The sequence below is a fragment of the Vulpes vulpes genome, chromosome 1, assembly GCF_048418805.1.
Source record: "Vulpes vulpes isolate BD-2025 chromosome 1, VulVul3, whole genome shotgun sequence".
Taxonomy (NCBI): domain Eukaryota; kingdom Metazoa; phylum Chordata; class Mammalia; order Carnivora; family Canidae; genus Vulpes; species Vulpes vulpes.
In genome coordinates, this window is record NC_132780.1 from 184,633,400 (window position 1) to 184,659,102 (window position 25,703).

Genomic DNA, 25,703 nt, shown 5'->3' on the forward strand with positions numbered 1-25,703 from the left:
CTTTATAGATTTTGGATGCTAACCCTTTATCAGATATGTCATTTACAAATATCTTTTCCCATTCCATAAGCTGTGTTTTAGTTTTGTTGATTGTTTCCTTCACTGTGCAGAGGCTTTTTATCTTAGGTCCCAATAGTTCATTTTTGCTTTTATTTCCATTGCCACTGCGATGTGTCTAGTAAAAAGTTGCTGCAGCTAAGATCAAAGAGATTGTTGTCTGTGTTCTCCTCTAGGATTTTGATGGTCAGTCATCAATTTTGAATTTATTTTTGTGTGTGGAATAAGAAAGCGGTCCAGTTTCATTCTTCTACATGTTTCTATCCAGTTTTCCCAACACTATTTGTTGAAGAGACTCTTTTTCCAGTGGGTATTTTTTCTGCTTTGTTGAACATAAGTTGAGCATATTGTTGCGGGTCCATTTATGGGTTTTCTTTTCTGTTACATTGATCTGTGTGTCCATCTTTGTGCCAGTACCATACTGTCTTGATGACTACAGCTTTGTAATATAGTATGAAGTTTGGAGTTGTAATGCCTTCAGCTGTCCTTTTCTTTTTCAGGATTGCTTTGGCTATTCAGAATCTTTTTGTGGTTCTATACAAATTTCAGGATTGTTCTAGTTCTGTGAAAAATACTGGTGATATTTTTATAGAGATTGCATTAAATGTATAGATTGTTTTGGGTAGTATAGACATTTTAACAATATTTGTTCTTCCAATCCATGAGCATGGACGTTTTTCCTATTTCTTTGTGTCCTCCTTGGTTTCTTTCATAAGTGTTCTATAGTTTTCAGAGTACAGATATTTTACCTTTTTGGCTAGGCTTATTCCTAAGTTTCTTACTGTTTTGGGTGCAATTGTAAATGGGATCAATTCCTTGAACCTTTTTTCCTGCTGCTTCATTATTGGTGTATTGAAATGCAACAGATTTCTGTACATTGATTTTATATCCTTTGACTTTGATGAATTCATGTATTAGTTCTAGCAATTTTTTGGTGGAACCTTTTTGGTTCTATATAGAGTATCATGTCATCTGCAATAGTGAAAGTTTGACCTCTTCCTTGCTGATTTGAATGCCTTTTATTTCTTTTTGTTGTCTAATTGCTGATGCTAAGACTTCCAGTACTATGTTAAATAGTAATAGTGAGAATGGACAATTCTGTTTTGTTCCTGACCATAGAGGAAAAGTTCTCAGGTTTTCCCCATTGAATATATTAGCTGTGGTTCTTTCATATATGGCTTTATTATGTTGAGATTTGTTCCTTCTATACCTATTTTGTTGAAGGTTTTTTTTTTTTTATCAAGAATGGATGCTGTATTTCTCAAATGCTTTTTCTGCATCTATTGAGAGGATCATATAGTTCCTATCCTTTCTTTTATTAATGTGGTGTATCATGTTGGTTCATTTGTGAATATGAACTACCCCCGCATAGGCTCATTTCTTTGCAGTTCTTATTTCTCCGGAATCTTAGACCAGTAAGTCCTGGCTGCTTTGGTAATCCCACACTCCAATTTTTGTTTTTCCAGATCTCTTAGACTTCAGAAAACTCTAGAGCATCAGAGTATCACTGTTTGCATCTTTTCAGTATCTCGTGGCTTATGCTGCAAATTTATAGATGTCCTAAGGGGAATGAGTCCAAAATGTCTGGTTCACCCAAATGTCTTCCAGTCCTAGATTTTGCGATAGCTTTTTTATGCTTTAAAGCCTTTTTTCTTTTTTTCAGGTAATTGCTCCAAAGAAGCATTAGTTTGATTGGCATCTGGCTTCTCAACAGAAATACCAAAAGCCAGAAGCACATGCCAAAATATCTTCTACCTTAATACCGGAGGCTAATAAACACATTATTATAAGTGTAACCACAATGTTATTCATCTTAAAGGAAATATTAGTAAATTTAATCCAGCAATATATATATTATATATTATATATAAAAGATGACATATCAGAACCCAGTAGGTTTTATTTTAAGATACAAGGTTGGTTTAATATTTGAAAATTAATAAATATGATTTACTACATTAAAAAAGAAAAATTGCATGGCTACCTCAGTAAAATAAGCAAAAACATTCACTATCTATTCATAATATATAGTCTTAGCAAACTTGGAGGAAAAGAGAATTTCCTTAATCTGATATAAGATGTTTTCAAAAAATCTACAGGAAAATCATACCTACTGGTGAAATGTTAAAATTGTTTTGTCTGAGATCAAAGAGTGAAAAAAGAATGCTACTTAGTGTTTTACTTTTTTACTTGTAATAAGAAATTTAAAAAATATAAGGACAAAGGAAATAAGCCTTTAAAGGAAAAATAAAAGTTCTATTAAATATGATATGGCTGGGTACATATCAAATATTTTTAGGATTTTTGGTATTAATAGGCAAATTTAATAAGGTGGTTGAATATAAGAAAAATATAAAAATCAATTTAGTTCTATGTACCAGTAACAATGAGGTAAAATGCAATTTATAACACATCTTTCAATAACATAAAAATATTATATAATTAGACACATATCTAGCAAAAATGTAAAAGACTTATACAAAAAGCTATAAAATGTTATTGGGAGATGCTCAAGAAGACCTAAATAAATGGAGAACTATGTAACTGAAATATTATATTTGAAATATTAAATATTATAAAGATATAAATTCTCTTCAAATTTATTTATGTATTGAATGTGATTCAATTCAAAAGCCCAACAGGTAATTTTCGAGACTTGAAAGAAAAGCAAATTTTAAAATCTAGATAAGAATATGGATTGTCAAAATAGACAAGATAGTCTTAATGATGAAGAACAGGGTAGGAAGAATTGCTCTACCAGATTATTATTTACTCCAAAGCCATAGGAATTAAGATTGTGTGGCTAGAATAGATAGATGGACCAGTGGAGCAGAACATAAGGCCCAGAAGCCTATTGTTTTCATTCTCTATTGTGGTATAACAAATTATCCCAAAGCTTAGTGGCTTAAACATCAACAACCATTTATTTTTTCTCATGATTCTTTAGACTTGGCAGAATGGTCCTTTTCTCCAAATGATGTCAGCTGAAGCTGCAGTCTTCAGGAATCTCAATGAGGACAGAATTTCTTAGATGGATTATTCATATGTCTAGCAGTTAATGCTGGCTGTTAGCTGAGAGATCAGCTAGGTCTGTTGATCACATCATCTCAAGCCTCCATTTGGCCTTTCCACATGGTTTGGCCTTCTCTCAAGATTCTAAGGAGTTCTAAGAAGGTGTGTTCCAAATATCCAAAAGCAGAAGGGTTTACTTTTGGAACTCATACAACTGCTCTTTTGCCACATTCTAATGGTCAAAGAAGGTTACAAGTCCAGCCCAGATCAGGGGGATGGGAAGGAGGCAGGAAATATATTCTACTTCTCAATAGGAGGAGTGACTAAGAATTTGCAGTCACCTTTAGTCTATCACAGAGCCACATATATCTGTATATTTGACTAGTGCAAAGATGACATTGTGGGTAAAGATTTGACTTTTCAATATATATTACAGAAATAATTGGATATAAAAAAGTGAAACTTGGCTGTACATCATACCCTAACCAAAAATAAACTTCAATAGGGTTGTATACTTAAATGTTATGGCAAAAAAAATTATACTCTAAACAATGCTATAGAAAAATATGATTGTGACCTTGAGATAGGGATTTTTTTAAAAACTGCACACAAAATGCTTTAATCATGGGGAAAATATTAAATTGAACTATATTTTAAAAGTTGCCATTGGTGCACATGTCATTTTCCCTTGACCCATCTCTAATTTCCTTGAACCATCTCTAATTTTAGCCATTCTAATTCCCTTGACTCATCTACTGGAAGGATATATCCATGATGACTCATACTTCTCTGACAGTGTTTTAGAGTTTCTTTCCCATGGCCTTTTGTCATACTAAGGATTCTCTTGGCCAATGTGCAAACACAATCTGAGAGTATGGTATTACTAAAGCACAGTCCTAAAACAACAGGGTAAGATCTGGGATAAATGCTTCAGTCTCCTGTCCTTCAAACAGACAATTCTGGAAAGAGCCCTGCTTCCTAGAGTGTGATGTAAAAATACACCTTTATATTCACTTTCCTTTCCTCCCTAACTCTTCCTAGTCCCTCACCTCTAATACCTAGGATCTTTTCATAATTAAACTACTACATGCAAGTGCCTATCTTGCATCTATTTTTGGAGAAATTCAAACTAAACATTAAAATTAAGAAAAACTGGGATCCCTGGTTGGCTCAGCAGTTTAGTGCCTGTCTTTGGCCCAGGGTGTGATCCTGGAGTCCTGGGATCGAGTCCCACATCAGGCTCCCTGCATGGAGCCTGCTTCTCCCTCTGCCTGTGTCTCTGCCTCTCTGTCTCTCTCTCTGTGCCTCTCATGAATAAATAAATAAAACCTTAAAAAAATAAAATTAAGAAAAACTGCTTACCAATGGTGTTAATAAAGAGTAATAGGAGTAGAAACTCTCAAAAATGTAATCAAATAAATCTTATATCCTTAACATCTAAAAAAGAAAACCTATAAATAAAAAGAGAAATAATATTTTAGAAAAGTAGGCTTGTTTTGTATACAAGCCATTAACATAGGGAAGAGACACTCAACTCTGAATCCAAATTAATGCACATATGATGCCATTACACACTCATCAGAATGGGTAAAATTTAGAATAAGGACAATACCAAATGTTAAGCAATAAAAATTCCTCTATGCAGTGCTATGGTCTGAAGTTTGTGTCCCCTTAAAATTCACATATTGAAATCCTAACCCCCAATGTTGATAGTATTAGGAGATGGGGGTTTGGGAAAGTGATGAGATTATGAGGATGGAGTTCTTATAAATGGGATTAGTGCCTTAGAAGTCTCAGAGAGATCCTAGCTGCTGCTATTTTGGAGGAACTCAAACTAAAACATCAAAATTAAGGATCACTGTTTATCAATGGCATTATTCTGTCTCTCTGTGAGGATACAAAGAGAAGGTACTTGTTATGAACCAGGAAGAGGGCCCTCACACAATTAATTGTGCTGGCACCCTGATTTCAGACTCCAAGCCTCCAGAAGTATGAGAATTAAGTTTCTGTTGTTTATAAGCTGTACAGTCTGTATTATTTTCATATAGCAGCCCAAACAGGCTCAGATACTCAGCTAGTGAGGATATGAATTGAACAATCAGTTTGAAAAACTGTCATCATCAACTAAAATTGAAGATATGCATACCCTTTGACATACTAATTCCATTCAAAGGTACACATCTAATAGGAATATATGAACATGTCCCCATAATATGTTGCAATAGCCAAAAACTGGAAAGATTTCAAATGTCCAATCACCTAGAATCGATAAGTATGTATGTGGTAGTCATACAGTGAAATATAATATAGCAAGTAAAATTAATATGCTAAAGTAGTATATAATGTTATATATGTAATATAGATTTTAAAAATAGATAAGTTATAAATTTATGGACCATCTTATTTCATCTTTATTACCCCATTATGGCTAACTACAACATGGATCATTTTTGAACAAATCTTATACATCATATCTCTTCAAACGTAGAAATATTTTTATGTACCTATGAGACACAAGTTATTGAAAAACATACAATACCATTATCACATTAAGAAATTTAATTTCTTAAGATAATCAGTTATCCAATCAGTATTCAAATTTCCCTGATATTCTCAATTGTTTAACAGTTTATTTGTTCAAATCAGGAACCACAAAATGGCTAACCTTTTATTTGACTGCTATGCCTCTTGAGTGGTGTGACTGTACATTCTAGATTCTCCAGAGTTCCATTTCAATGATATCCCTTTTACCTCTCTAAAATATCCTGTTTTGGATGAAAAAGTACATCGTTATTCTACAGTTTAAATTCTTTTCATCTTTAAGCTCTCATTCTCTTTCTTTTTCTTTTGTTGTTGTTTGAAGAAACTAGTTTATTTGCCCTATAGAGTTTTCTAGTCTTGGTATTTGTTAATTGCTTCTCCCTCTTGTTGTTCAATGTTCCTCTGTCTCCTGTATTTCCTGCAAACTAGAAGTTAAAATTAGAGAATATAAAAAAATAGTGAAAGAGGATATAGGGGAAATGAGAAAAAATGAGTGGGAAGTAACAGAAAGGGAGACAGAACATGAAAGACTTCTAACTCTGGGAAATGAACTAGGGGTGGTGGAAAAGGAGGTGGGCGGCGGGGGGGGGGTGACTGGGTGACGGGCACTGAGGTGGGCACTTGATGGGATGAGCACTGGGTGTTATTCTATATGTTGGCAGATTGAACACCAGTAAAAAATATATTTATTAAAAAAATTAGAGATTTGATTTGGTTTAGGCTCCATGGGGTGGGGAGGTGTGTGTGTGTGGGGAGAATACAGATGGGTTGTTTACTCCTGTTAGAAAGAATGTAGAATCTGCTTGTCTCTCTTTCAGTAAGGTTAGCAGTCATTGATGATCATTGTCTAGATGTATTATTTCAAAAGGAGTTTTTCAAATGGTGATATTTATGTTTTGTTTCTTGATCTAGAAGGTGGGGCTTTGCTTTATAAAAATTCACTCAGCCATTTATAAACTTCTATTATATAAGTATTATATTTCATGAAAAATTTAAAAATACCTATGTATGTAATTAAAAATGTGTATGACTATGAGAGGATAAATAGATGAAATTGGTGAGGAAAATTGTTAAATTATAATTATGAAGGTAACTTGTTTTGCATACTAGGCAGAAATTAATTAACAAAAGTAAATTTCCTCAGTATTCTCAGTACTAAAACAAAATATAAATAATATTGATAAAAACACATTATTCCAATGATGCCTTTTGTTGAGGAGAATTTTAAACTTGCTTTCTATGTTGAACTCATGTAAGAAATGTGGTAAAAGTAGAAGGTGGTGATGGTGAACAGAAAGAAGTTTGGTTGTGTCTTCATGAGGGTTAATGAGAAGAGGCATATATCATTTTTAGTAAAATTTATTAATAAAGATTACAGTGTTTAATTAATAATTAATAGATACACATTTAAAAGTGATACCTTGATTGGCTTTTGGACATCAAAAAATCACAAATATTTATTCAATTTGATGATTACAAAGTGATTTATGTGTTCATTACTCTACATTGCAATTGATTCTAGATACCATGTCCCATGATAGAGTGACCAAAGTGATAGTGCTAGGTTTAAAAATATCCAAAAGTAATAGAGCCCTACCAACTTGTTGATAGAGGTGGAAAATGAGAGGCTTTTCTATTTGATAATAGAGGTGAAATAAATAATGAGTCTATTTTTTGCAAATGTGGGATTACTATTGTAGAGCAAATTTCCATGAAACGGCATTTTGAATAATATTTCCTGGGGGTGCTAGGCTGCTGAATTTAATTACTTCTGGGTAGCAAAAAGAAAAAAAAAATTAACCTCACTGGATCCTAGGAAAATATACCATTGTTTCCTAGGGTGCTCTGATTTATATTCAGGCTGTATTGGTTACTAGTGGCTGACACACTCCAAAAGCCACCTGTATATTAACTGATATTTAATTGGGGATCTTGTAAGTTGGTTCACAGTCTTCTTCCAGCCATCCTACTGATGACCCATCTATTTCCCTAGCCTTACTGTGCTTTGGTTTCCATTATTCTAATGACCTTTTTCATTGGAGGCTATAGAGCATGGAAATTGAAGGACTGATTTGGGAATAGAGATGGGGTTGAATCACTTCTAGCTATGTGACCTTGGGCAATTTTCTTAATCTCTTTGTGCCTTATTTCCTTCACCTGTAGAATGATAATTATAGTATGTCTCATCTATCTGTTGTAATGATAATACATGTGACACCTTTGGCGCCTAAGTCCACAGCAAATCTAGTCATCTTCATGTGCTTCAGCAGCTTATTTACTTAGTTTAATACTAAAAGGATTATCACTGCCAAACTGCTCTGCTATGCAGATCTTAAACCACAAATATATCTACTCTGATTATAACATTCTTGCTTTGTAAATGCTATTTCCTTCATTCCCTTATGACCAACACTGCCCTTTTACTCCAGTTTCTTGACCTGTTTTTATACCCTGATTCCAGTGGTTTTCAAATTTCTATACTTCATGGGCCAGAAAAAAAATTAGGACATCAATGTAGGATTATTAACTTATTGCTAAGTAAGGATGTTAAAATAACCAACAGCATCACATGTTGAAATTATGAAATTGTTTGTGTTGCTTAAAAAGTATCTGACTTCCCCTGATAAACTATGTATTCTCCTGAGTTTGAAACTCATCAAATATCTGCTTTGATCATCTTGAATATACAGGATTTAGTGCTTATCATGTTATACTAGATTCAATAACTACTTTTTTTGGAATGAATAAAGATCTCTATTATCTAAGAAAACAAAGATATTTTAGCAAAAAAAGAAAGTTATAATTTTTTTTGAAAGATGAATGGATAAAGAAGATGTGGTTTACGTATACAATGGAATATTACTCAGCCATTAGAAATGACAAATACCCACCATTTGCTTCAACGTGGATGGAACTGGAGGGTGTTATGCTGAGTGAAATAAGTCAATCGGAGAAGGACAAACATTATATGGTCTCATTCATCTGGGGAATATAAACAATAGTGAAAGGGAATAGAAGGGAAGGGAGAAGAAATGGGTAGGAAATGTCAGAAAGGGAGACAGAACATGAAGACTCCTAACTCTGGGAAATGAACTAGGGGTGGTGGAAGGGGAGGAGGGTGGGGGTGGGGGGGAATGGGTGACGGGCACTGAGGGGGGCACTTGATGGGATGAGCACTGGGTGTTATTCTGTATGTTGGCAAATTGAACACCAATAAAAATAAATTTATTATTAAAAAATAAATAATAAACTACCAAGTCAGTGGGGCACTTGGGTTGCTCAGTGATTGTGCGTCTGCCTTTGGTTCAGGGTGTGATCCTAAGGTCCTAGGATCAAATCCTGCATCGGGGTTGCCACAGGAAGCCTGCTTTTGCCTCTACCTGTGTTTCTGCCTCTCTCTCTCTCTCTGTGTCTCTCATGAAAAAATAAATAAAAGCTTAAAAAAAGAAAGTTATAATTCTTTTTTTTTTGAAAGTTATAATTCTTAAATCAAATATATATGAAAGATAGGCAATGAAAAAAAAAGATAGGCAATGTCAAGAATAATAGCATTAAAATATATTTTTATTTGTTTCATGCAAATAGTGAATTTGTTGATTTGTATTCAATATTGAAATACAAAATGAAGCTCACAAATCTAACCTTTTCTGATACATGCTGCTTTAAATTATAATTAGTACCAAAATTGTAGATTCAGATGAGTGTGTTGATGAAGCTGTCAGCTACACTCTTAAGGCAATTTCTCCCAGTTTAGAAAATTTTTGTCAGGGCCTACCTGGGTCATGTCAATATCTCAGAGAAGCTACTAATTTTAAATAAACTTCAATATTTACTTGACAACCATATACTAGGATTTTTTAAGTGTTTAATTTCTTTTACTAAAATTTGAATGCCTCTTGATTTAATGTTGTTATTAGTTATCTTGTCCTTTTTGAGTATCTTCAAAATAAAACTCCACTTATACATAAACTTTAATGAATAGAGTAGAATTTGGAAAAATCAAAAGAGAGGGCATATATTACACAATGCATATCTTCTAACTCAAATGACATCTCCTGAAAGTTCCAAATTCCTCTTTTCAACCTCATAACTACTAGGATCTTTTTTCCCTGGTGTTCTTTAGTCTTATTGGCCTCTTCCAGTAAAATTATATTTGATTATTTAAAAAATTTTTTCTTTTTTCCCACTTTATCTTTTTCTAACCCAGAGAAAACAAAGGAGTACAATTTGACTCTTTTAAATAGGTAAGATAGGTACAGTTATAACACAAAACTTCTGAAGTAGGCCTTCTAAACAATTGACTCAAAATCTTAGCAGAAATATGGAGGGTGGGTGGGAAGGAGTAAGAGAAGCGATAAAGTCCCACGTAGTCACTGCTTGTTATAGTTCCTGTTAGTTCAGAGAACAACAGTGGAGTCATTAATCTTGTAAATATTTAACTCTGTTTATTTTGTACAGGAATTCTGTAATGGGCTGGTGTTAAACTATATGGAGGCTGGTAGAAGGTGACAGTAGGATAAGCAGAAAATCTTGAATTCAAATCCTACCAATTATATAATCCTGCCATTGTCATACTGAACAAATAATTGCTCTGAACTATAAATTCTTCATTTGTAAAATGGAAATAAAGTAACACCTACTTCCATGGTTGTTAGGATGTAGTACTCAATGCCTGACACATCATAGTTCTTCTATTGAGCATATTTCTCCCTTTCTACCACTTCTAGTCTCCATAACTCTCCATAACTAATTAAGATAAAGGGGAAACAATAAATGTAAGCCTACAGTAAATCAATAAACAGTCCAACATATTCATTTTGGTTACCTACTTTGTCTCGAACTATGTTGGACAGTAGGGATTGTCTTAGTCTATTTGAGTAGCTATAACAAAAAGACTATAGACTGGGTGGCTTATATGCAACAGAAATTTATTTCTTACAGTTCTGGGGTTTGAGAAGCCTAAGATCAATGTGCTGGCAGATTTGGTGTCGTATAAGGGCCCAATATCTGATTTATAGATGGCCATCATCTTGTGTCTTCACATGGTGGAAGAGGGAAGAGAGTTCTCTGGGGTTCCTTTATAATGCACTAATCCTATACGTGAGGATTCCATCCTCATGACCTAATCACTTCCCAGAGGCCCTACCTCCTCACACCATAACATTTGGGATTAGATTTTCAACATATGAATTTCAGGGAGATGCAAACATTCAGTCCACAATAGAGATACACAGGAATAAACTATACTCTTTTTTGGAGGTACTTATACCTTAGAGCCATGGATTCTCAGGATCAAGGGGAATCATAAATATTATATAGTTAAACTACTTCTTCAGCGATAAGACCTGAAATGAGTAGATTATCAGGTGCTTAATAGATGTAAAGTACACAATATGGTAGACATCCCAAGAGAAACTTTGGATGGTCAACATGATGCTCTTTATTGGGTGGTATTATCTTGTCCAGTTGACCATGATCCACATAGTCATCAGTCTTTGTGCAAAAGTACATTTAATAAATTTCATAGTTATTAACAAATATCCTGGAATGTCAATTTGTTAGGATAAATGAGCAAGATACCATCATATATACTGGAATACCAATCTATCCATGAGTAGCCTTTTTCTATGGACATATCTATATAGGAATCCAAATTAAAATCAGAAGGAAGGTAAGGCAGCAAAGAATAATAAATTAAATAGATGATCTTAAGAAGCATACACTAAAGTAGGTTGAGGTACATTTTTTTCTCATAATAGGATAATCTTAGCAATGAATGGTAATGCCTATGTGGTAGGCAAATAAGGGGTAATATAAGGAGAAATGACTAGTATTAGAAGTAATGGGAAATATATTTTTTATAGAGTGATAACTTTCTGGTAGAAGGTTAACTACACACCCATTAGAAATGGGATGGATGCCTGTTGTTTATTTTAATTTTCTATGTGAAATAATAGGACATTTTTAGAAATACTCTTTCAGTACCTATTCCTGAAGATTTCTGACATTTCCCTTCTACCCATGGCCCAGGAATTAGAGGCCTCCTCTAATTAGAATTAGAGGGAAAGTAAAAAATAACTATAGAATATATACAGTTTTCTTTTTTTCTTAAATAGCCTTTAATTTTCTAACTATACTTTAAGCATTTGGAAAAACATATATAGAGTGAAATGATTGCTTAATAGTATATTTGGTTATCTGCTTACTGCATGACACAGAAGTAGGCTTATGAGGGAAAAGAGTACATAATGCAAATCTGACTTCAAAGCAGCTTGAAATTGTATTGGAAAAACAAAAATAAAAGTTTGAAAAAAGTTATCAAATAGTGATGTCAGTTATTAAAAAAGGATTTAACAAATATTTATAAGTATATACTCTCAGCACAGTTCTGGACTGTGTTAGAGATGCCAAAAATGGTGATTCCTGCCTTTGAAGTACTCAGGGAAATCAAACACTTGACAAATAATTGTCTCAGTCTAATGAAGTATGTGTAGATGCCAGGGGATGCAGAGAAGCAGTGATCAAAGGATAGAGATGTTACCTGGATAAGATTTCTTGTGCAGACAATTTGAGAATTGGGTCTGGAAGGACATAAATTAACAAAAACAGTGGAGAGCAGTCCAGGAGCTAGGATAGGGGCTGGAGGTATAGTTGATAGTGATATCATGGTGGTGGGGGTGGTATAGAATTACATAAGCAGTAATGTGGATTTAGAAAAGAACAGTTGTGCTTAAAAGAAAGAGTGCTAGCTTTCAAATTATGTTTCCTTTGACCAATCAGTTATGTCTTATATCTATTTTCAGTCCCTACTCTCTTTACATGCCCAGAACGGCAAGATTTTTTTTGTTTTTGCATATTTTTTTTTGTTTTTGCATATTTTTTTATTGGAGTTCAATTCTCTCAATTCTTCAGACAAGCATAACATAATGCAGGATTCCCTGCTACGTGAAATTAGTGTCCCTATGAAGACTTTCTTGAGCCAAAATGGTATGAAGTAAAGAAATAATTACCATTAGTTTATATGAAAAATATTTGAGCATTCCTAGACCCCAAAAATAACCTCTCAGCCTTTTGTAATAACCTTACAACACATCTTGCTAATAGGTGCACAAAATAAATTGAGACAAAGCACAGATGCTCACAAACACGGTTCAAAGCTATAGTGGCTTGATGCTAAGATGCTGAGATTGGTTTCTAGGGAAAGAGCTTGGTGGGGCCACTCTTGTACACACTGACTCTATAACTGCTGCAAAACAAACACGTAACACTATTTTGGATTTTCACCTTTTTTCATAAAAGTGAAAATCTCCTTTGGATTCCTTTTGATTAGTGAAAACAGGTACTTAGATGTAGGTATTTTATAAAAGCAAAGTGGTATAATGTGAACTTTCAAAAAGTGGGGATACCATATTGGTTATTAAGCATTTAGGAATTCTTTCTTTCTAGTCCATGATGAGAAACGTACAGAAAGTTTTGTACCATGTGGTCATTTAAGGATTCAGGGGCTTCCCCTGCTGTAATAATGCTATAATCTTCAACATGTAGGTACAAGTGCATCTTGCTGTCCCATGGGCAGTAGATAGAGAAAGAGAGGATGGTGCCTTGTGCAGCCTGCTCTGGGGGTCAGAGATTAAAGTGGCATTCATACAGCACTTCCATTCATATTCACTGGCCACATAACTCAGTTACATGGCCCCCTCTACTGCAAGGATGGCTGGCAAATGTAAACTCCCCTTGTATTATTCACAGGGTCCCTGAGCAATAAGACATATCAAGATACTAAATAGGAGTAGGAAGCATGGTTTTATGTGTGCAAAGATGTTGTCAGGGAGGCCAGAAGTAGCTGATCAGCCAAAGTTAGGTGCTAGTTGCTGGCTTTCCACACTGGGTTGCTAAAACAAATTTGGATGGCAGCAGTGTAGTGGATCTCTGAGATCAAAGATCTGGAATTATGAGTAGAGATGAAAGGTGTGATTAATAGTGTGCCTCATTGAAACTACATGAAAATATAGGAATTATTTTTAGTAGATATCACTGTATACTGAGGGTTAGTGGGTCACTACTAAATCCTTAGCACCTCCTTCATCACTCTTTATGCTTGTTCATCTCTGCCTTTTTGGTATACATATATGCCCTTAAAGATTTATCCATTAAGACACATTAGACATGTAGGCAGGTATCTCTCCTATTCACCTCTGTTTCTCCCCATACTTAGCTGTGGGTTCAGTTAATGATGAAGTCTAAAGGAATGAATTTATGTGGATATGAGGTGTCAAATATGTCTGCAAATGCAGTTATAGTCATCTATGTCAATTAGGTGAGTTTGTTTTCCCTTTTAGCTACAAAGTCTATTAAAAGATCATACTTTTTTCCTTATTATTTTTCAGAGTTCTAGTATACAGTGTACTTGTAATACAGGATAGTTACTCAGTAATGTTTCTACAGGTGCACATACTATACCTATAGTAAGAAATTTTAAATGCATGTTACCCATTTTAGCTTTATATTCACTTGCTGCAGTCAAATATACAATGTGTTTTTTTATGGTTTGGCTTTAAGTGTAAAACATAGATTTGTTCTTAACAGCTGATACCCTATATTTTCAGACTAGTTTCTTTCAGACTGTTTATTATTCTTAAACAGAATCATCATCAAATAAAATGAGAACATTACTGATAAAGTGTGTATATGTATGTGTGTTTGTGTTTAGTGTTGGTTTTGTATACGTCAATGTTCAGTAGGTCTTAATCTAAAATAAACACAAAATATTCCTTGGTGTCAGTATTTTTTTCTAAGTGGTATCTATAACTTTATTCTTGTGTGTGAATGAACAACAGCACAAAAGTGATTGCACCATGGTTTATAGCTCAATAAATTAGTCTTAGTGTGTGGGAGATTTACTGTATCGATCTCAGTAAGATTCCATAAAAAGGGGGTTACACATGTAGCCTTGTTGCTTTTGAGGCTGCAAACGAAACTGTAAAGTTAATAAGCTCAGTTTAATTGCCTTTGTATCTGTGTTGAGAAGAGTATCTAATAGCACATATATGTGATCATCTCTTATATCTGGGAAAGGAACAAGGGATAAAACATACCTCCTGTTTAACATGAATAAATTGTGGTTCAAATATAGTGGAAAATGGGTTGATATTACATGTTTTGACTAGCAGATTAAAGGAGTTTATTAAGAAATGTCATATAATTTATTTCATGGATCCAAATTTTAAAAAGCTGTTAACTGTTTCTTAATCTTAAACCCGCTATACCTGCATTTTCTTTATTTATTTTTCTTTTTTTTTTAATGTGATGGCCACACTGGTAGAGTGTGGTAGAATGGAAAGAATACAGGATATATGGCCACATAGTGTGAATCCAAATACTTGTATAGTCCTCTGTGTATTCTGCACTTAGCAAGTTATTTTGAATCCCCAGTTTTCTATTTTATAAAGCAAAAATAATAATACCTCATTCAAGGTTGCTGAGAAAGTTATAAATTTCCTGGATAATATAGGAAATGAGTATATATTATTCATGCCTACACAAGTTATACATTACTTACATAGACACACACACACACACACACACACTCACACTCATATAAATTTTCCTCCTCTCCTTGCCACCATAGAGAGAGGCTAAATGGATTTCTCTCTTGTAATAAGCTTTTTGGGTAGATAAAAACAGTCACCCAAAGGGAGCCCTAGAGTATCTTCCAGCAGGCATCCAAGGATCAAGGGCGCTTGATGTCTTGTGGGAAGATTGACAAAGGTTCACTGCTGGTCTCTACAGAATCTTGGCTTCTGGGAATTGAGGAAGTTAGTTCTCATTTTGCATTCTTGAAAAAGTTAGAGTTGGCCTTTGTATTGAGTGTAGCCTTATTTTTATTTTTAAGTGTACAATGAGATGGAAGTTTCAGCATCATAAGAAGCAGAGAGCAATCACAGGTATATTTTATTATCCTTTCCTTCTCATCCAAGGCAATGTTTACAAGTTTAAATGTGAACTGTACAACATTTAGCCTTTTAAAGGCTGGTTGCAGGCATGGGCACAGAAGATTTTTACAACCTACAGCCAAAATTTATCTGTGAATAAAAATAATTTTTTTCGTTTTTTTTTCTAATATGGACAGATTTTTTTTTCATGCCTGATTACTATGGCTAGAGTATCCAGTACAGTGTTGAATATGAAGGGTTAAAACCGCATCTTCATTCTGTTGACCTTAAGGGGAAAATTTTAGGCCTTTCATTATTGAGTATAATTTTGGCCATGAGTTGCTTATAAATGCCCTTTATCATCTCTATTTACCATGAAATTTTCTTCTCAGTTTGTTGAATGTATCTATCATGGAAGGGTATTAGATTTCATAAAACCGTTTCTTGCATCAGTTGAGATGATTTTTTTTCCTGCTATATACTCCTTCAAATTTTTTTTAAAATTTGAGTATAGTTGACAAACAATGTTACATTAGTTTTAGGTGTACAGCTTAGTGAGCTGACAAGTTTATGCATTTTGTTATGTTCACCACAAGCATAGCTACCAAAAAATCCATTAAATCACTACTACAATATTGACTGTATTCCTTATGCTCTACTTTTTACTCCTGTGACTTACTTATTCCATAACTGGAGACCTCTATCTTCACACATTTTGCCTGATGCCCTAACCCCCTTCGCTCTGACAAACATTAGTTTGCTCTCTCTCATTATGGTTCTGACTCTGCTTTTTGTTTATTCTTTTTTTATATTCCATTTATGAGTGGAATTATGTGGTGTTTGTCTTTCTCAGTCTGACCTATAGCATAGTATAATAGCCTCTAGATCCATCCATATTGTCTCAAGTGGAACAATCTCATCCTTTTCTATGGCTAATATTCCTCTGTGTGTGAGTGTGTGTGTGTGTGTGTGTGTGTGTGTGTGTGTGTATACCAATATATACCATATTTCTTATCACATTGATCTATGTGTCAGTTTTGTCTCAGTACCATACTGTTTTTTAAAAAAAGATTTTATTTATTTATTCATGAGAGACACACAGAGAGAGAGGCAGAGACACAGGCAGAGGGAGAAGCAGGCTCCATGCAGGGAGCCCAATGTGTGACTCGATCCTGGGACTCCAGGATCACACCCTGGGCCAAAGGCAAGGGCCAAACTGTTGAGCCCCAGGGATCCCAGTACCATACTGTTTTGATTACTGCAGCTTTGTAGTATATCTTGGTATCTGGGATTATGATACCTACAGCATTATTCTTTCTCGGGATTTTTTTTTTTTGGCTATTTGGAGTCTTTTGTAGTGCAATACAATTTTCTATTGTTCTAGTTTTATGAAAAATGTCATTGGTATTTTGATAGGGATTGTACTGATCTGTGGATTGCTTTGGGTAATATGGACATTTTGACAATATTAATTCTTCCAATGAATGAACGTGGAGTATCTTTCCACTTATTTGTGTCATATTTAATTTCTTTCACTAATGTTTTAGAGTTTTCAGAGTATAGGTCTTTCACTTCCTTGGTTAAGTTTATTCCTAGGTATGTTATTGTTTTTGATGCAATTGTAAATGGATTACTTCCTAAATGTCTCTCTCTGCAACTTTTTTTTGTCAGTATATAGAAACACTATTGATTTCTGGGTATTAAATTTATATCCTGCCACTTTACTGAATTTTTAAATTACTTCTAGTAGTTTTTGATGGAGTCTTTAGGATTTTCTGTGTGTAGTATCATACCATCTGCAAATTGTGAGAGTTTAACTTCTTTACCAATATGGTGTCCCTTATATCTTTTTTTTGTCTAATGCTGTGGTTAGACTTCTGGTACTGTGTTGGATTAAAGTGGTAAGAATGGACATCCTTGTTTTGTTCCTGACATTAGAAAGAAATCTCTCCATTTTATACCACTGAGGATGATTTGCAGTGGGTTTTCAAGTTTGAGGTGAGTCAGGATATACATTGTGTCTTGTTTTTTTTCTCTCCATTCTTTCATTCTGTGTCTTTTGATTGGAGAATTTAGGCCATTTACATTTAATGTTATTATGGATGGCTATATACTTATTGCCATTTTAAAATTTTGTTTTCTAGGAGCATCTGGGTGGCTCAGTCAGATAAGCATCTGTCTTTTGCTCAGGTCATGATCCCAGGTTTGTGGATTGAGCCCCACATTAGGCTCTCAGCTAAGCAGGAAGCCTGTTTCTCCCTCTCCCTCTGCTTGCCATCCCCGACTTGTGCTCTCTCTCTTGGTTAAACAAACAAACAGACAAATAAACATTTTAAAAAATTCATCTTCTGATTATTTTTATAGATCCTCTATTTCTTTCCTCTCTTGTTCTTTTCCTTTATGATCAGTAAGTGTTTATAATGTTTTGTTTAGATTTCTTTCTATTTATTTTTTATGTACCCATCATAGATTTTGAGTTTGTGGTTACCATAAGATTCATATATAACATCATAAATAAATAGAAGTTCATATTATTTTGATAGTCCTTTAAGTTCAAAAGCATTCTAAAGAAAACCAAATAAGAAACAAGAAATAAAAACATAAATATAAATAAAATACTTTTTTCTTTTTCTCCTTTTCTTCTTTTTATACTCCCTTCTCCACATTTTATGTGTATGTTTGCATATTTTACATCTTTTTATTCATATTTTTCTTATGTATAACCATTTCTTTTACACTTAGAGAAGTCTCTTTAACATTTCTTGTAAGTCTGGTTTAGTGGTGATAAATTCTTTTATCTTATGTTTGTGGGAAACTTTAGCTCTCCTTCAAATCTGAATGATAGCCTTATTGGGTAGAGTATTCTTGGTTGGAGGTTTTTTCCTTTCATCACATTGAATATATCATGTTACTCTGTTCCCTTCCCAGGGTAAGAAGTTTTTGGTTATTATTTCTTCTAACAAGTTTTATACACAATTCTATCTCTCTTCTTCTGGGACCCCTATAATAGGAATGTTTATTCACCTGATGTCCAAAAGATCTCTTATTCAATCCTAATTTTTTAAAATTCTTTTCTCCTTGCTGTTCAGCTTGTGTACTTTCCATTAACTAGTCTTCCAGATCATTGATATGTTCTTCTGCATCCTCTCTTCTACTGTTTATTCTCTCTAGTGTGTTTTTTATTTCAAAAAATTTATATTCTTCAACTCTGGTTCTTTAAAAAATATTTTTTTATCTCTTTATTGAAAGTCTCACTGAGTTCTTCCATTCTTTTCTTCAGTCCAGTGAGTATCCTTACAATCCTTATTTTAAATTCTTTATCAGGCATATTGCTTAACTTTGTTTCATTTAGTTCTTTTTCTGAGCTTTTCTCTTATTCTTTCATTTGGAGCATATTACTTTGTCTCTCCATTTTGTTTGACTCTCTGTGTCTGTTTCTATGAATTAGGCAAAGTGGCTACTTCTAGAGTTGAAGGACGGGTCTTGTGTATAGAGTCCCCTATGCAGACTGTGTACTTGGTGACTTTTGCTGGATGGCTGGAGCTGTGGCTATAGATGCTAGTTACTCTTTTAAACCATGGCTTTTAAAAGAAATAATAATGAAAAATACTAATAATAAAAAAATAAAATAATAAAGAGAAAAACTTTTAAAAATAAAAAGAAGAAAAAAATGAAGAAGAAAAAAAAAAAAAAAGAATGAGAAAGGAATTAAACCAAAGAGAAAAATAAAATAAAGACAAATTTTACCACCCCTTACCCCCACTCCCCCCCCCCCAAAAAAAAACCTCCATGCAACTGTACTTGTTTACTATGTCCAAGCATACAGGGCAGCTGGGGTGTGCTTGTCTGAAGTGATGAACTACAGAGAAGACTGGATCACCTCCCAGTGTCCAGACCCTGTTTGGCTTTTTTAAAAGTCCAGTCAAGGTTTTTATTATTTATTTTTTAAAATATTTTATTTATTTATTCCTGAGAGACAAAGAGAGAGAAGCAGAGACATAGACAGAGGGAGAAGCATGTTCCTCACAGGGAGCCCACTGTGGGACTCAATCCTGGGACTGGGATCACACCTTGAGCCAAAGGCAGATGCTCCACTGCTGAGCCACCCAGGTGTTCCTCAGTCAAGGCTTTTAAAATAAGGTAGGAACATAAACTTGTTTTCCAGTCCCTCTGATCTGAAGAGCTTTCTTGCAGCTCCTCTGCCATTTGGTGGAGTTGTAGTGTCTCTTTTAAATTCTAATTGGTCTTTTAAGCCATGGATTTTTTTTTCTGTGCCCAAAGATAAAGAGATCTGTTCCTCTAGCCTTAGAACTATCCTTCTCCACTGCTGTTGGCAACATAGGGATGGGGGTTCTCTTTGTTACAGTGTCTGAGTCTCTTTCTGTTCTTTTGTTCTCTCAATATTTGGTTGTTTAGTAGCTCTTCAGTCAGCCATCAGTTCTTATTTAGAAGGAATTGTTATATTAATAATTGTAATTTGGTGTGTTCTGTGAAAGGGTCAGCTCAGAGTCTTCCTCTGTCATCCTCTTGAACCAGAACCTCTTTTTTCCCCTCTTTATCCTATTCATGTGATATATTACACTGATTTTTGTATGCTCAACTCTAGCGCATTATTTCAAATTCTCAATACTTATTTCAACTGTGGCTGTTGCCATCAGTTGCATTCAGGCTCTGGTTTATTTCATGTAGATACAAATTAATAATGCCTCACTCACACATGATATGAGACCACCTGTGGGAACCTGTTTGGCAATCATACAGGAGCAACCTGGAATTACAGTATAGGTGGCAATATTCAGAATGCCCTTTGGCCTCTCTGGAATGGGAGCCTGTGGATTAATGTTTCCCCTCTTCTTCCTTTGGGGACATGATCCCAAAGTCACTTTCATAGGGCTTTTTAGAAGGTTTTGCTAGGTTAAGCAACCAGTGGCTTTTAATGGCACTGATTTGATTATAAATCATTGTATTCGTTCTCCTTCTGGTTTTACTTCCCTTATCTCTTGATAATACTTTCTGGGATTACATTCAAACAAGTCACTCACTTTTAAACATTTTCTTTGATTCTGATTTTGGAGAAATGAAAGACAATACAGAACCTAAGGAGACTGTTCTACCTATCTAGTGACACTGCTTGAGATAGAGGGAACTGATAGGACATAGTGCAGCTCTTAACACTTGGTCTCCTACTTTTAATAGATGTTACAAAATGCTTTATACTTGTTTGGATTTTATTTTTGAGGACTCTGCTACTGATTTTTAATGTTGATTTTGAGCTTTGAAGTAGTCCCTAAGCTCGTTGAAAGTTCTTTGTTTTTCCATTAAATCTTTCTGCTTTTCTCCTTTTGAGTATGGGACAATATTCTACAATAATTGCCTTCATTAATTAAAAAGAGGTAACTACCTGCAAAGGGAGTAAAAAGGGTGGTTCTTAAGTGTGTGTGTTTTAATTAAAATAAAAAATCTCATATTTCTTTTAAACATCATATGACAGATACTATGCTTAATTTTAATCCTAGCATCTCTATCATGAAGTAGGTGCTAGTATCCCATTTTAATCTATAAGAAACTTGATTCCAATTGATATCAGTTCCTCAAAGCTTACTTCTTAACCACTCTTTTAGACATTTTAAAATGTTCTTTCCATGAATAAGTTAAAAATTTAATTATAACATTCAAGAAATGTTTGAATAAATCTTCATGAAAAGCCAACATCCTATGTGAAATTCTATCCCTTTTGAAATGAAAACTCAGGCTAACATAAATTACAGAGGAGTAAGTTTTTTTTAAAGATTTTATTTATTTATTCATGAGAGACAGAGAGAGAGAGAGAGAGGCAGAGACATAGGCTGAGGGAGAAACAGACTCCATGTAGGGAGCCTGATGTGGAACTCCATCCCGGGTCTCCAGGACCACACCCTGGGCTAAAGGTGGCACTAAACTGCTGGGCCACCCGGGCTGCCCAAGGAGTAAGTTTTTGACATAGAAGATTTGGTTTCAGAGTCTGATGCTATTTTGATGAAACCTTGAAACAGAGCATAACAAAAAAAAATGGACTTGATTCTCTTGGTGTTATATTCAGAGTTTAAAAATCTCAGAGCTGCTCCTGTATCTGCACAGATATAAACTGGAGATGTTAATTTTTTGTCATTTGGCTTCTAGATGTCCTTGGCGTGTGCACCCCTGTGGAATCCAGTTCATCTCCAATCTGTCAGGAAGTATCAGAGGTGGTTTTGACTCCTTATGTCCTGGGCCTGTGCACAAAATGTGTGAGTACACCAAGATAATGAGGCCAATTTTACTGTTGTCAAGGGTCTTCTAAAATGACTTTTGTAATGGTTCTTGTATTGGAATGAACTTACCCTGTGGTTTCGGGCTGAGGGGGGAAGGGCAATGTTTGGTTAAGATTAGAAACCAGCTTTCTTGGAATTGTCTTAGGTATACAGGCTCATTCTTTGCCCCAGGAAGGCTTTGATGGACATGACTTCAAGTTAAATCCAAGAGGTTTACCTCAGTGAGAAACAAAATTCATTATGTTATCAAGTAGTTTTAATATTAGCAAATAGATAGATAGATAGATAGATAGATAGATAGATAGATAGAATGGTCTATTTATATGAATGTGTATAGGAAACTTGCCCTTTGCATACTAGCATCGCTTTCATCTAGTTTTTAAGAATTTAACATATTATGAATTACTTTTCTCTGCTCTTGAGGCTATTATCCTCTCAAAAGAAAACCAACTTTGGAATGTTTTCTGGTTAAGCTAGTGATCGCATCCACAATTTAGAACTTTCAGTGCTTCTGGAAATTAATTTTAGAATTGTGTATATTTGTACCACGTGAACATTGTGCAATTGGTTATTTTTTTGCTTTGGGATGGGCTATTTGGGGTATATAAAATGATTATTCCTGTTGAGAAGAAGATTAGATTTTGTGTTTTTTATTTATAGGGATTCAGACGATGATTTCAGACATAGTTTTGTGAATTTTGAGCCAATTATTGAGTTTTCATTGCATTGTGAGCATTTGCATAGTTTGCTATAAACTGGAAAGGGGCTTAATAATAACCTAGTCAAATTTATTTAATTTAGGAAAATGGCATAATTTGACTAATTCTATGTAAAGTTAAAGAAATTGACTTTGAAAATAAGGGGTTCCTTTTTGTTTTTACTAAATAAATGTATTTCATTTCTTAGCAGGACACTGAACCTCTTGTGCCTTCCTGGCCCACAATGTGACTTTCTGTCTTTCTCCTTTTGACTTACCCAAAGCAGAAGGCCAATTTCCTATAGCAATCAGGCTTCCTGATAAAGTATGAATTTATGAGCCAGTATGTTTGAAACACTTTGGGAAGATTTGAGTTGAGGCTATCCTGAGGTGAAGAAGAAAGTGTTTCTTTTTATCCTCTTCCTGTAGGAATAAAAAAGTAATCAAGGGCTTTTAATTAAAGAACAATCACTGTGTAGCTAAGTAGGGAAGTTTTCCGTGAAATCTTGTCCTATTTATATTGCTTATGTTTTATTGCACATAACCAATAGAGATTGTTGCAGGGAATAGGTAGCCACTCAAACTAGTTCAGGTTAAAGTTTTATTGTTAGGCTTCTGGGGAGGACCAGGCAACCTAGTAGTTATAGCTATAATTTTAATTTCTAGCCAGTTTTTATTTTAGGAGGAAGGTTAAACATAACAGTTCATTCTTGTATTTTGCTTTACACTTTTAAAGACAGAGGCACATCTATGTCATTTATTTCAATGAAGAGAATCAGGTACAAATGACACCTCCAACAAATAACAGTCCTTTCTACATAATCTAGCTGTCATTGAAGACGTATGTCAGTGTATTTGAAGAGCTTTTAAAAATAAATCAATTAGCAAATCTTTGTCAATAGAATTGATTTTAAATATTTTCTTTGAGTTTCCTGCAACCATCCTTTAAAAATTAAAAAAGTGATGGAATTTCTTCTTTTAGATCAGTCAGTGAACATACTGAATCAGTTGAGTTTCCATATCTCTCCCTTTAATAATCTGTGTTTTCTGTTCAACTATTACCCCTTTCTATCAGATACATACAAATTTGAAAAATTTCCATAATTATCTTTTATTTTTCATATTTTTCAGAAACCTGGCTCCCATTGAGATTCCAGAATCTACATTCTTGTTTTTCTCTTTCATGCTAGAAGATTTCTACACGTTTGGTGACCCTTGGCTATCTTTCTACATTTAAGAGTAAGGGCCTTGTATTTATTTGGAAAGCCTATTTATAATAGAAATGTATTAACTGGTAAGGTTTACTACCATGTGGTAACATAGCTTTCTAATTGAGAGATCCTAAATCTCATATTTTACATATTTTCTCTTCGCCTTTAAGTTTGTTTAGAGAGGACTTCTCCAATTTTATGCTCAGAGGATAAGAGCTATAGTCCTTGTTTTGGATGCTGAGTCAGAAAATGACCCACAATTCTCACTATTCAATATAGGGCTTTGCACTTCATCTCCTGTTAGTCAATAGAACATCTCACCTTGTCATTCACTATACAAACCTCTACAGTATATACCTCTGATCTTCTGTTGAGGTAAGGGAAGGGATATAGTGTCTAATTATTTCTTAGGTAAACATTCAAGTAATCCTCTTATTTTATTCATACATCCTCTCCTCATTATGTTAATGAGGATTAATTAATTAATTGATTAATCACTTTCTGTGATATCTGGTGTTTCCATAGCTTGAGAGTTTTTGGGATTTTTGGTAGAATTGGAAGCTTCCTATTGGCCTCCTTCAATTTAGGATGAGGTTTCAACTTTATCTGCTAAGCAGTCACTATTCATCCATCTGTCTTCCAACATTTCAGAAATGTTTTTGATATTGTTTATCTGATAACTTTTCCTCTCCTATTTTTTCATCTTTATGGGTTTATAAGTTTTAAAATTCTTTCACATTCAGTTCAGTGTGGTTTTGTAAGGATGAGAAATAAATATATGCATATGCATCCACTGTGATGCTTAATCAGAATTTCGTAAGATATCTTAAAGCAGTACATGTAAAAGATAGTGACACCTCCACAGTGTGACATTAACACTGTTTGAAATATTATCAATTTATCACTATAATATCTGCAAGTTAAAGAGGACATAAATACTATGAACGCATAAAGGCCTGCTTTTTCCAGGTTTCATGCTGTTTTCTCAGTAGAACTAATTCACCTGAAACCTTTACAGAGCCTCCTGCCTGAGTTCTCCAGTTTTACTTTGTAGATCTTTCTGTTGTAATACTTAACTACATTTTCCTCTATCTGTTTATTTATCTTTTTACTCACTAAGCTCTAGCTACTTGAAGGCAATATTAAATCTTATTCATCTTTGTATTCCCTGGGTTTAGCATAGTGCTTGCTTTACATGTAGTAGGTGGTTCTCCATAAGTGTTTACTGAAAAATGTTGAGGGAATATGTAAATAATGTGTCCACATTTTCAAGGAACTCTTAATATGTAATATCTAAAGTAATTACTCTTCAGGATTTTCCCCTTCTCCCCTTTCTACCTGCCCAACAGGTAGAAAGATATACTTGCCAGCAAGCAAGATATGCTTTTTCTCATTACTTGACCTAAGATATGGATATATTTCAATATATTTCTATTCTCTACTTAACTTTTACAACTTAACTGAAGCTGTTTAATCATTTGAGACATTTTACTTATCAAAACTATTTTCTGAGAATAGTTATTGAATGAGGCAACACAGTTTTTTCTATAGGTTGGCCATTTATTGGAATTTTTGCCTATTAAGTCAAGAGTTACTGCCTTTTTATGGCTGAGTAATATTCCAGTGTGTGTGTATGTGTGTGTGTGTGTGTGTACAACTTCTTTATACATTTATCAGTTGATGAACATTTGGGCTCTTTTCATAATTTATCTGTTATTGGTAATGCTGCTATAATAAGCATCAGGATGCATGTGTCCCTTCAAATCAGTATTTTGTATCTGGTAGGGTAGGGGGATGGGCTAAATGGGTGGCAAGTATTAAGGAGGGCACTGTGATGAGCACTGAGTATTGTATGTAAATGATGAATCACTAAATTCTGCTCCTGAAACTGATAGTACACTATATGTTAACTAACTAGAATTTAAATAAAATATGAAAGAAAAAAAGAGTTATTTACTGCTTA

The 25,703-nt window shown here is 34.2% G+C and overlaps 1 long non-coding RNA gene across 7 annotated transcripts in view; it reads left to right on the forward strand.

Moving 5' to 3' along the window:
• The window catches only part of LOC112923172 (uncharacterized), an 895,045-nt gene that overhangs the window by 254,970 nt on the left and 614,372 nt on the right, over positions 1–25,703 (forward strand). For all 7 annotated transcript variants that reach the window (XR_011997185.1, XR_011997181.1, XR_011997186.1 and 4 more), the window contains exons 2-3: positions 21,702–21,808; positions 23,661–23,768. This is a non-coding gene — a long non-coding RNA (uncharacterized lncRNA). The remainder of the gene's footprint in view (positions 1–21,701; positions 21,809–23,660; positions 23,769–25,703) is intronic.